Below are 14,139 nucleotides of genomic sequence, written 5' to 3'. Positions count from 1 at the left end.
GCTGTATTCAGCTCAGTCTCTTAAATAGCACCTTCTCAGAGTGGATCAACCAGTTTGCTGCTGACAACCAAAACCAGCTGATCACATGCTCAAGAAGGACCATCAGCCTAACAATGGATCATTAGCACACTGATGCTGTTTACTGTTCACAGAGGGCTGAGTGATACTAGCAATCACAGCATTGTAAGAGGGGGACAGTTGAACCCGGAGGCCTCCACCCCTGTTTAATGATGGACGGTTTCTTTTCACAAAGATGGCCTCCTTTACTCCTCTCTCAAACCATCGTTCCTCTCTATCCAGGATGTGCACATCTTCATCCTTGAAAGAGTGCCCGCTGGCCTGGAGATGAGTGTAGACCTCAGAGTCCTGGCCTGATGATGTTGATCTTCTGTGCTGGGCCATCCTTTTGGCCAGTGGCCGTTTTGTTTCCCCGATGTAAGACTGATCACCCTCCTGACACTGAACAGCATACACAATATTACTCTGTTTGTGCCGGGGGACTGGATCTTTGGGATGAACCAGTCTTTGCCGTAATGTATTTTGGGGTTTAAAAGCCACTGGGGTGTTGTGCTTAGAAAATAAACGTCTCAGTTTCTCTGATACTCCCTCAACATATGGAATGACCACTGGTCTTGGTCTGGGTTCCTCCTTTTCACCTGATGGCTGACTGGAGTCCTGTTTGGGTTTCTTCTCTGCTTTCAGGAAGGCCCAGTTAGGATATCCACATTGCTCTAGAGCCTGTCTTGTGTAGGATTTCTCCTTCTGCCTGGCTCCTGAGCTAGTGGGGACGCTGTCTGCTCTGTGGTACAGAGTCCTGATGACTCCTAACTTGTGCTCCAAAGGGTGATGGGAGTCAAACTGCAAATACTGATGAAGCATTCCGGATCGAAGGCGAAATGTTTCAGCACAAAAAAAAAAAAAAAAAAAAAAACAAAACTGTCCAGATGACCTGACTGCAAAATGTTGGATTTTATACCTGGGTTATTGAGCATGGACTTTGTTGTTTACAACCAGTTTGACAAGACTGTCAACAAGGAAGAGGGCCAGCAATGGAGGAGGGGCGTACCAAAGAGACCATCTTATTTTTTTTTTCATTTAGCCTTTATTTATCCAGGTTAGTCTCATTGAGCCACGAGAACTCATTTTCAAGAGAGACCTGTTTTAGGGAGCACATGGTGGGGGTTAAGGGCCTTGCTCATGGGCCCAGAGTGGGGCGAATGAGGGTGGGGGCAAGTGTGGGTGTTTCACCTACCCCACCCACAATTTTGATGTTGTCGGGGCCGGGGCGTGAACCGGCAATCTTCGGATCACAAGCCCACCTCTCTAACCTCTGCGCCACCACATCTTATCACAAGCAGAACTGGTTTGTTGCACTTTGGAGTAAGCTGTTGGGTGAAGAATCAGTTTTGTTGTGTGTTTCCTTGACTGATGAAGCCTTCTGGATCGAATGCGAAACGTTTCAGCACAAAAAAAAAGGAAACTGTCCAGATGACCTGACTGAAAAATGTTGGGTAAGTTAACACTATTTATCTGAGGAGCCAGCAGATTGATTTGAGTTTTCATATATTAGCAAAACAACTCATAACTAGCTCTGAATATATAAACTAAAGTCACCAATCAATTTTAAAACGTTTCACTTTGGATGAACGCACATACGCTCTCGTGCAATATTCATCATGTCAAGTCTAAACCAGCTTACCCGACCCTGAAGACAGTTCACCATCCTGTTGATTTCTCCCTCAGTTACTCCCTCTGCTCTGTTTGTTAATTAAAGCTTGATTTGGGTCCTCATCTTTAGTAAAACTAAACACATCTCAACCCTATTTTTTTTTTACCTGGACCCAGCTGACAACACTGAAACATTTCCTACTGCAAACAAAACTTTTATCATGGCAGGATCAGCCCAGTTCAAACAAAAGAAAGCTGTTCATACCATCACAGGAAAGCTCCCTGTCGGTGTTAACAAACTCGCTTCTTGCTGTTTTAAAGGCGGCGCGTGGCTCTTCTTCTGTCTGTAACATCAGCGCCGGCACGACCAGCTGCTGTAATGACAGTCTACATACAACTTTGTTTTTCTCATTCATAAGACGCTCAAATCGGTGACATTTTCGGGGACAGTTTTAGCCAGGGACAGGTCGTCCAAAACGGGGACTGTCCCCAAAAATCGGGGACGTCTGGTCACCCTAACATAAAGATACTTATACAAATTTTCTCCTGGCCAAATAATGCAGAGTGAGAAAACTGTGACTGGAGGAGTTTAAATAAAAATAATTTATTTAAACAAAACAAAATGCTGTCGATGCAGCAAAACAGGATCAAGACAGAACAGGACATCAGAGTAAACAGGCAGAGCAGATCATCAGGTGTACGAAAACAGACAGGACAGAGGAGGACTGAGATGTCTGTGAATACAGAACAATGATCGGACGAGGAGTGGAGGAGAGAAAGGCTTTTTATAAGACAGAGGGAGAGTGAGTAATGAGAGCACCTGGGCAGGTGGCTGATGAGGGACAGGTGTGAATGATAAAGACTGAGGAATGAGTGGAAAACAGAATCAGATATATGGTATGGTATGGTATGGTATGGTATGGTATATAGTTTATTCATTTAAAAAAGTACAAAACAATTCCATAACAATATAAAAAAGATACAAAAGATTTAAAATGAAAGGCAGCAGAAAGAAGAAAAAATCTTATTATATCTGCCCCTTTTTACAAACAATTATTCCAATCATAATAATCTTCAAGTAATAGAACAAAATAAATAACTTTCTAATTTTTCTAATTCTAATACAAAACACACACTAAGCTACTTCATATATACTTTTTTAACAATTCAGCTTTGATCTTTTTCTTAAATGTACACACTGACTTGACATTTTTCACATCACTCTCTAGAACATTCCACAATCCAACTCCTTGGATTGAGGTAGACCTTCCCTTCAGACTAGTTCTGAATTTTGGTTTGACAAATATCTCTATCCCCTTAAGATTATAACAACTTTGTCTTTTAATAAAATTTCTTTGGATATTTAATGGTAACGTGTTATTTTGAGCCCTATACAAAACTGATAAAATACTGTGATCTACTAAATCATGGAACTTCAATAACTTCAGTTGATGAAATAATGTGCTTGATGGGTGACTGTAATGCTTTCTGGTGATAATTCTTACAGCTCTTTTCTGTAAAATAAAAATAGGTTTTGTAAATGTTTTACATGCTTTCCCCCAAACATCAATGCAATAGATTAAATGTGGAACAATGATTGTGTTATACAACATGTACAGAGCTTTATCATTTAATAATTCCCTGACTTTGTATAAAACTGCAATAGATTTAGATATTTTTGTTCTTACAGAATTTATGTGATTTTTCCATGTTAGCTGTTCATCAATGATTACACCCAAAAATTTCATCTCATTAACTCTACAAATCTCAACACCCTCAATTTTAAATGGATCATCAACAGTTCTCTTTTTGTTACAAAATATCATGTATTTAGTTTTATCTAAATTTAATGATAATTTATTAAGTTTAAACCAAGTTTGTATTTTATCAAATTCTGTCTTCATCAATTCCAACATCCGTTTTACATCTTTACCCAAACAAAAAAATGTGGTGTCATCTGCAAAAAGGACACATTTGAGGAGTCCTGATACATTCACTAAGTCATTCACATATAAAATAAATAACTTTGGTCCAAGTACAGAGCCTTGAGGAACTCCACAAGTGATATTGCACAGGTCAGATCTTACACCATTTATTTGTACAAACTGTTTCCTATCTTTCAAACAGCTAGATACCCAGTGTAATGCTGGTCCTCTTATACCATATTTATTTAATTTTTCAAGGAGAATAGTGTGGTCAATAGTATCGAATGCTTTTTTTAAATCAACAAAAATACTAACACAATACTGTTTTTGATCGACAGCAGTAGTTATTTGTTCTATTATTTCCATGAGAGCCATTGATGTAGAGTTTTTTGCTCTAAACCCATACTGACTGCTACTTAGAATGTTTTGTTTAGTAATAAATTTATCTAATCTGGTCACAAACAGTTTTTCTAGAATTTTTGAGAACTGTGGTAATAAGGATATTGGTCTATAATTATTGAACACACATTTATTACCATTTTTAAAGAGAGGAACTACCTTAGCTACTTTCATATTGTCTGGAAATATTCCTTTTGAAAATGATAAATTACAAATATATGTAAACGGCTCGATAACATAACTCATTATGTCCTTTACAAACATCATATCCATGTCCACCCAGTCTTTTGATCTCTTATCTGTAAGATTTTTTACTACATTCATTATTTCTTCTTTGTCAGTTCCATTAAGAAAAATACTGTTGTCACAACTTATAACTGAATGGTTCACATTATTGTCTACTTTTGGTATTTTAGCTGCAAGGCTTGATCCAATGTTCACAAAATGATGATTGAATCCATTTACAATTTCATTTTCATCATGGATTTCATCGTCATCCTTCAAAAAATATTGTGAAATACCTGTTTTTGCTTTATGACTTTTCAGAACACTATTTATTACTCACCATGTAGCTTTCATATCACCATTACTTTTATTTAATAAATCACTATAATATTCCTTCTTGTGTTTCCTTATAATCACTACTAATTTATTTTTATACTTCTTATATTTCTCTTCAGCCTCTTGTGTTCTCAATTTCAAGAAACATGTATACAAATAATTATTTTTTTTTTACAAGCATTTCTCAACCCTTTCATCATCCATGGTTGGTCAACAACATTTCTCTTTGTATAATTATTTTGCACACAATTCTTTTCATACAGAGCTCCCAAAATATTCATAAACTCATCATATGATCTGTTCACATCATCAACATACACGTCTTTCCAGCTTTATTTATGTAAATCATCTTTTAATTTGTCCATTGCTTTTGTTGATGTGTTTATTGTTTTTTTCTTAATTGTAATTTCTTTTGTAATGCTTTGATCTTTTTTATAAATCATGAAAACTGGTAAGTGATCACTCAAATCACTCGTTAAAATACCTCCCATCACATCCCTATTTGTTACATTTGTGAAAATATTATCGATTATTGTAGCACTATGAGTTGTAATTCTTGTTGGTTTTGATATTAACGGATAAAGATTTAAACTACACAATGAATTTGTAAATGCACTGATGTTATTTGAATCTGTTTTATTTCCCAGGTCAATATTAAAGTCTCCACACAAAAAATGCTTTTATTAAAACTCTTGTCCAATAGTTGTACGATTTTATCAGTGAATATTTCTATATTTGATCCTGGAGATCGATATACACAACTTATCAATATGTTTTTATCATTCTTGTTTATTATTTCTATTGTTATTATTTCCATGATATTATCAACAACTATTGACATTTCATTAATTAATTTACATTTTATTTCATTTTTAACAAATAGAGCCACTCCACCACCTCTTTTGTTGCTTCTGTTCACATGATATAATTCATACCTTCCATGTGAACATTAGTTGTGTTTTCATCGTTGAGCCATGTCTCTGACAGTGCTATTATTGTAAAGGTTCTGTTTAGCTGTTTTAAATAATCTGTTATTTTGGATATATTTGCATTTAAACTTTTACTATTACAGTGAATAATAGAGAGACCTCCATTAGTTATATTGATGTCATTAAACTGTTCTTCATTGTAATATTCACAGTCTTTTATTGCAGGGAAAAAATTTGTATCAATCACATCTTCAACATTGTATATTTTAAACTCTGTCTTCGTATGTTGCCATGTTTTAATGCATTTGTTTGTTTTATATTTTGTTAATTTCTTGTTTGTGAAGTTATGTTGATGATTTATCATCTGTCATCTCCTGAGCTCATTTTAGTTTTTCCAGATCCTTAAGGTCTTTTATTATTTTAGTCTGAGATTCTTCCTGTATTTTGATCCAAATGTTTCCATTTCTTGTCCAAGTTGATGCTATTTTTTTCTGTTTTTTTAACAACCTTGCTTCACGTGCAATGTTTCCATTTTTTTTAGTTAAGTGTTCGTTTATGTAAACATTTGTTCCCTTCAGTTATTTTGCTTGCATTATTACCTTGTTTCTTGATTTCCTGCTAATGAACCTGATGACTATGGATGGTTTGGCTTTATCTGATTTGTTGGGCAGGGTGTGACAGATTGAAATGTCCTCATGTTCGATGTCAATGTCTTTGTTTTGTAAAAAATTCACTACTTGCTCCTCCAGAGTCTGTAGTTCTTCCTGTGGTGCATCTTCTGCTGTGTTAGTACCAGCAACAACTCTTGCATATGTCCGGTTCCTAACTTCCAGTCCAGTGATCACCAAGTTGTCTATTTTTGTGTATTGTTCCATGTCGTCTACTTTCTGTTCCAGTTCAGCTATTTTTCTGTCTTTATTAGTCATCAGTTCTTTCAATGTCTCACTTCTTCAGACAGTCCTGTCAGTAATTCACATTTAGCTGATACTTTAGTCACATCAGCACTCAATTTAGTCACTTCAGCACTCAATTTAGTCACATCAGCACTCAATTTAGTCAGTTCAGCACTCAATTTAGTCACATCAGCACTCAATTTAGTCACATCAGCACTCAATTTAGTCACATCAGCACTCAATTTAGTCACATCAGCACTCAATTTAGTCACATCAGCACTCAATTTAGTCACTTCAGCACTCAATTTAGTCACTTCAGCACTCAAAAAGTTAAGATTTTTTAACTTCCTCCATATCTTCTGAAATATTTTCCGACATTTGTCTCTTATCTCTGTGTTTGCTCGGCATTACTCACGATACTTCTGGATTATTGGTCTCAACTCTCAGAAGCACAGGATCCAGCCACGAGGTTCACAGGCTTATGTTGTTAGCCGAGGCCTAGCGGCAACAACCTCCAGGTCCCACGCAGTACCACGATTCACTCGGTCCAGAAGTTCGCAGCCCCAACGGTGACAGACCAGGTCCCGGTTTCAACAGCTCCCAGATCCGACAGCTGTAGCTCGGCTCTCTCGGCCTCAGCTGCTCGCAGGTCCAATTGGAGGCAGACCGGTTCTCTGCTGCAACAGCCCCCAGGTCCGACAGCTGCAGCTCGGCTCCCTCGGTTCCAGAGGCCCGCAGATCCAAACGGCGGCAGACCGGGTCCCGATTGTAACAGCACCCTGATCCGACAGCTGCAGTTCGGCTCACTCGGTTTCCAGCGGCTCGCGGTCCAAACGGTGGCAGAGCGTGTCTTCGCTGTGACAACCCCCAGGTCCTCTCACTCGATCCAACGGCTAGCGGCGGTAGCACTCACCCGGCCTCACTGGCCGAAGCAGCTCCCAGGCCGGCTCGTTAGCTCAACTCGTGGCTCAGCTTCCTGAGGATATATATATATATATATAGGAACAGAAATCACACAAAGAGCAGAATAACAAAAGTACAAAGAGCAGAGCGGGGAACACAAATAAATATAAAGAAAACAGACAGGGACGGAGCCTGTCATAACCCCCCTCTCAAGGGACGGCTCTTGACGTCCCCTAGAACACAACACAGAAAACACAGAATGGGTGGGAGGATGGGGGAAACAAGGATGGAGGGCACAAAAAGAAAATCTAAACAAAAACCGACAGGGTAGACCTAGGAGCAAAAATAAACACTGGTATTTCTATGAATGGCCCTGGGCATCATTCCAAGCAAGCCGGAGTTAGGGCGGACGGCCCGGGGACAGTCCAGAGTGCGACCAGAGTTCGGGGAAGGATGGAATGGGGCCAGAGATGGTGGTGCTGGCTGCTGCTGGGGCAGACGGGACGTTGGCAGCTGTTGGGTCAGGACGGGGTTCAGAAACTGCTGGACCAGACCTGGGTTCAGCAGCCGGGAGGTCGGACGAGGGTCCAGCAGCCGGGAGGTCGGACGAGGGTCCAGCAGCCGGGAGGTCAGAGACGGGCTCTGCAGGCGATAGGTCAGAGCCGGGATCTGCAGCTGCGGGGTCAGAGCCGGGATCTGCAGCTGCGGGGTCAGAGCCGGGTTCTGCAGCTGCGGGGTCAGAGCCGGGTTCTGCAGCTGCGGGGTCAGAGCCGGGATCTGCAGCTGCGGGGTCAGAGCCGGGTTCTGCAGCTGCGAGTCCGGCGAGGAGTCTGCAGGCGGCGAGTCCGGCAAGGAGTCTACAGGCGGCGAGTCCGGCGAGACCAGGAGAGCCGGAGCGGGCAGCGAGACCAGGAGAGCCAGAGTCGGAAGCGAGACCAGGAGAGCCGGAGCGGGTGGCAAGACCATTCCGTTCGCCAATGAGGGGTGCTTGGGATGAGCAGGGGGCATGGCAGATGGCAGGAGAAGAAAGTGCAGCACACGTCTCTCATTCCAAGCTTGAGAAAACAGTTCAAACACCCCCGGTTCATAGCCTTCTAGTTCCAACCGGGTAAACACGTTAACAAAGTCCTCAGTGGCCACCAACCTCTTCCACAGATCCTTGGGGGTGGCCCTGGTGTCCAGATAATTACGCGTTACCCGGCAGAGTTGCTCACGTTCGTGCTGGCGCTTGGAGTGGAGTGAAGAACCTGCTGGGTCTGGTCTGGTCATTCTGTCACAATCCCCAAAGTTGTGACCCATTTGCAGGCATGCGAGCAAGGCAGGAGTTTAAATAAAAATTATTTATTTAAACAACAAAACAAAACGCTGTCGATGCAGCAAAACTTACTCTGGCAAAACAGAATCAAGAACAAGACAGAACAGGACATCAGAGTAAACAGGCAGAGCAGCTCATCAGGTGGATGAAAACAGACAGGACAGAGGAGGACTGAGATGTCTGTGAATACAGAACAATGACCAGATGAGGAGTGGAGGAGAGAAAGGCTTTTTATAAGACAGAGGGAGAGTGAGTAATGAGAGCACCTGGGCAGGTGGCTGATGAGGGACAGGTGTGAATGATAAAGACTGAGGACTGAAGAGGCAGACTGAGGAGTGAGTGGAAAACAACAGAATCAGATATATAGGAACAGAAATCACACAATGAGCAGAACAACAAAAGTACAAAGAGCAGAGCGGGGAACACAAATAAATATAAAGAAAACAGACAGGGACAGAGCCTGTCAATGACAACAGTAGACAATGATAAAGAAGCATATAAAATGAAAAGTAAATAGAAGAAATTATATAAAAACGAAACAAAAATGGCTACATTATAAAATGATGCAAAATAAAAACAGAAACATGTCTGCAGTGGTTTTTGCCATGAGCTTAGAAATTATTTAAAGTTCCTTAGAGAGATCAAGGTCGAGAGCTTCAGATCTCTTTGCAGGGCGTTCCAGGATACAGGAGTGGAGTAGGACCATTTGCCTAGTTCGGTCTGCACTGAGGGTACACTGTATGTAATAATGTCCTGAGAGGGCATGCTCTAGCTGCACTCATAAAGTGACATGCAGGTGAAGGCCAAGAAGTGATTTAAAGATGAAAATGTACCAGTGTGAGAGCCTGCGTGAAGTTAATGATGACCAATTGACCAATGAATACAGGGTGCAGTGATGGGTAAGGTAGTGACAGCAAATTATGAATCGTAGTGCACCATAGTAGACAGCATCCAACATCTGCAAGGTGTTTGCATGAGCATTCATGTAAATAATGTCACCATAGTCAATGGAGGGAAGGAAAGTAGCAGTTACAAGGTGTTTCCTAGTGTTCAGAGTTGGACAGGATCTGTTTCTGAAAAATGAAACCCAGTTTTACTTTAAGTTTCTTTACCAAGTTTTCGACTTGGGGTTTAAAAGATAGATGTGAGGTGTAGCAATAAGAAGGGTTGAGATGGAGGAAGATGGGTGACACTTGCTCCACTCCCCTTCACCACATTTGTTTTTATCAGGCCCGAGCAGCGAAGCGCTGCAAAGGCCTATTGTAATCGCTCTGTTCAGGCGCGAGCTGCAATTTTTTTCCGCCAAATGAATTGGAGTTGTGGGGGCCTTAACATATCCCAAAAGTCACCAAATTTGGCGGACGCATCAGGACTGGTGAAATATTACGTATTTTAAGGGCGTGGTAAAAATCGCAACAGAAACGGCTCAAGAGCGTCACCTGGAAATTTTTAAAATACCCTCCGCCTTAACCTGAGTTTGTCGTAGAAACATCAAATTTGGTACACTTGTCCAATTCCCCAAGGTGCACAGAAAACCATCTGGCACCAACATTGTATGATAAACAGGAAGGCGGCCATTTTGGAATGTCATCCCAATTTTCACAACTTTTTGGCGGTTTACAGCCTCCGCATTTGAACGAACTCCTCCTAGGAATTTCGCTCAATTGGTTTCAAACTTGGCCATTTGGGTCAAAAAGCATGGGGGACGAAAAGTTATCAAAACGGTGCAAACCAAAGCATACTGAATGGGTGGGGCCAGACCTCAATGTGTGACATCTTGCCATGAAAAACGAAACGCTAATAGCTCCTACACGAATACTGTCTGAGACATCAAACTTTCAGTGATTGATCCACATCCGGTCCCCTGCAAGACTGAATGGTCAAATCATGACCTCACTTAAGCCACGCCCCCTGACAACAGGAAGTGTAGTGTTTTACCTTGAACGGTCCCTATCTGACCCCTATCACCTGATCAGCATGATATTGTGTCCAATGACCGAAGACATGTTGGTGTAACTTGCTTTCCAACACTGACAGTTTTGGGATGGAGCATGTGGGCATTGCGATGCGGCCAAGTAAGACGTAACGCTGTCTCCATACGTTTGGCTCTAAATTCCACAGATTTGAACCGAGATGCACCAAAATCAGTATGGTCGATCATTATCCACCCCTTGAACAGGAAGCCATGATAATTGTCCAATAGCCTCCACTGTGCCCCCTAGAATATTTTAAAACCTCAGCCCCAAGCCATTTTTGGACCGATAATTCTGAAACTCGGTGAACATCTGTATCACCTCAGGACCTATGAAAAAGTCTCTTGGAGCCCTTGTCCAAAGCCAACAGGAAGTCGGCCATTTTGGGTCAAAGGGTCATTTTTGGGCATTTCTAATGGCAAATTTTAACAAGCTCCTCCTAGGGATTTTGAGTGATTGCCTTCAAACTTGGTTAATATGCCCGTAACACATTGGGGAGTAAACTTTATCAAAAGCTTGTGTTTTTGTTTATCTTAAAGGGGCGTGGCCAGGCCTCAAAGTTGCGCTTCATACCATAAATTTCCAAACGCTATAACTTTCACATTGAAAGACCGAAATACACCAAATTTGGCATGATTCATCCCTGTTGGATGACCGACTATCCACTATAGTCATATTTTGACGTCATCAAAGCCCCACCCCCTCAGAACAGGAAGTCTCTTTTTTTAACTTGGAAGGCTCCCTCTTTGACACCATAGACCTAATCAGGATGATCAATTCAATTCAATTCAATTCAATAATACTTTACTAATCCCAAAGGGAATTTATTTTGTTGTTGTAACTCGTTATCCTCATTTCATTAAGAGATGTTATAGATGCTGATGCTGTAGACAGGAAGGATCTCTTGTGAAGGTCCATCCCTCAGTGGATCCTAAGAAACTGGCTGCAGATGCTGTCCGATCCATCCACCCAGACTCGGCTGGCCTCTCGGTTCCCCTGGACTGTAGGACCACCTGAATGCTGGGCAGAACTCCTCCCAGAGTGATGGCCACTCCTCCCAGCAGTCTGCTGAGCTCCTCATAGCTGCAGACAGCCAACTGTAGGTGCTGAGGGACGATCCTGTCCTTCCGCTGTCATGAGCTGTGTTTCCTGCTAGTTCCAGGATCTCAGTGGTCAGGCACTCTAGCACAGTTGGCAGGTAGATGAGAATGCGTCCACATAACATCCTTTTCAACTCATTTGAGAGTTGGGACCATAGTTGAGATATTATTTGAGCTTTTGAGATGTTAATCAGCTGCTGCTGTTGTAGAAAACTGCCTTTTTGCCATGGTTATGCATCATAACAAATGTCCAAAACTAAACAAGTTTCAGTAAAAATCCTTCCAGCTGCACAGCATCTGATACCAGAGGAAACAATAATCCAAAAAATGTGATTTACATCCAGAAAAAGAGGAATTAAAGTTTCAAAAAGCAAAATCTCAGAATGAAAGCAACAGAGCTGCTCCAACATGCAGCCACCTTGAGCGGCGCAATTCTAGAATTTAAATCCTGTGTTAGAAGACAGATAATATGGTCTGACTTGATTTAAAGCACAAACCGTTTTTGCTTGAGGATGTGAGCGTGGCGAATTAAGAAGTGATGCCGTTGCAATATGTTTGGCTCTAAATTGCACAGATTTCAGCCTAGGTGTACCAAAATCACTATGATAGATCATTATCCGCCCCTTGAACAGATATCCATGATAAGTGGACAATAGCCTCCACAGTGCCACCTACATTATTCCTACAGTTATAGCTCAGTGATACAACATCCGATCTGCACCAGATTTATTGTGCGTCATCAGTGAGGACTTTTACACACATTGATATTGTGGTTTAACAAATGACTCTAGTGCGCCCCCTAGATTAATCCAACAGTTATATCTCAATGATACATCATCCTATCCGCACCAGATTTTTGGTGTGGCATCTTTGAGCATTTCTAGACACATTGGTTTTGTTGTTTAACATGTGACTCAAGTGTGCCCCCTGCATTATTCAAACTGTTATAGCTCAATGATATATTATCCAATCTGCACCAGATTTTTTGTGCGTGACCAGTAAGCACCTCTATATACATTTGTGTTGTTTAACATTTGACTCAAGTGCACCCCCTAGATTATTCCAAAAGTTATATCTCAGTGATATCTCATCTGATTTGAACCAGGTTTTTTATGCATAATCAGTGACCACGTCTAGAAACAATGATATTGTGGTTTAACATATGACTCAAGTGCGCCCCCTACATTATTCCAAGAGTTATATCTCAGTGTTACATCATCCAATCTGAACTTGAGTTTTGGTGCTTAATCAATGAGCACTTGTAGACACATTGGTATTGTTTATTCATGACATAACTTAAGCCCCACCTACTCTGAGAAAAAACTGTTATTTATTGGATGACTCTTCCAGCTTCACACTGTGTAAGATATTAGACTGAAACTTTGTTCACTAACTGTTGATTACCACACATGACATGTTGAAAAGCATAAAGGAAGTACTTATCAAACATTTGCAAGAAAACAGGAAGTCACCAGAACTCCTGTCTGGAAGGTCAGATTTCACCTATACTTGTAAGAACTGCAGCTGGACAAGTAATGACATGGACAGAAGGCGATGTAAAAGATTCGGGAAATGGCCCCGTGGTGAACACGTGCGGGACTGACACAAGAGCATTCGCAATGTCGACTGGGTGGACTAGCTGGAGCTCCCGCAATCGCCGTAAGGCCGGAGCTGTGCTTTGCTGCGAGGGCCTCCAATGCTACTTGCAGCTTTAATTACAATTACTATTATAACAATTATTAAAATGGAGTTGCGGATGGCTCTCGTGGAAGACTTTAAGTTTATCAAGAGCAAGCTGCAGGCAGTACAAAAATGAAATATCCACCATCGCCGTGGGGTTCAGGAACTGAGCTGTATCGTGCTTCTGCCAACACTCTGGTGGTGAAAAAACATTTGTCTTCACAATCAAATAAGTTGGCCAAGTTATGTGGCATGGTCCAGGAGTGAAAGACTGAATTTGAGGGACATAAAACACAATATGAATCTGCAAAGGGGCGTGCCAGACATGACAACGTCAGAATTATTGGGCTTCCTGAATCAGCGGGTGAAAGCCCCACTATCACTGAAGATGCTAATGGAGGTCCTAGAATTGGATAAGCAGCCACTTATTGATTACATTTACCGGATGCCAGGCAGAAGAAACAAAGATGGAAGACCCAGGGTTATTGTGGCCAAGTTACACTATTTCCAGGAGAACGCGGAGGTGCTGAGATGTGTGAGCACCGGTGGGCAGCATTACTTCAAAGGAACACATCGCATCTGATTATGCCGCGGTGGTGGCGAAGGCACGAGTGATGTTCACGGAGGCGAAGCGGCTTCTATAGAGAAGACCCAGGGTCCGATAAGCCTTCTAGCGAGACTCAGGATTATGCATGGAGGGGTGGATAAAATATTCAGTGATCAAAAGAAAGCTATGGAGTACATCAAATGGAGTATCATCTCAGCTGCAGGTGGCAAGGTTGGAGGCATGTCA

The sequence above is a fragment of the Nematolebias whitei genome, chromosome 5 (genome assembly GCF_014905685.2).
Source record: "Nematolebias whitei isolate Nwh7 chromosome 5, NemWhi1, whole genome shotgun sequence".
Taxonomy (NCBI): domain Eukaryota; kingdom Metazoa; phylum Chordata; class Actinopteri; order Cyprinodontiformes; family Rivulidae; genus Nematolebias; species Nematolebias whitei.
Note: the sequence above shows the minus strand (reverse complement) of the source record.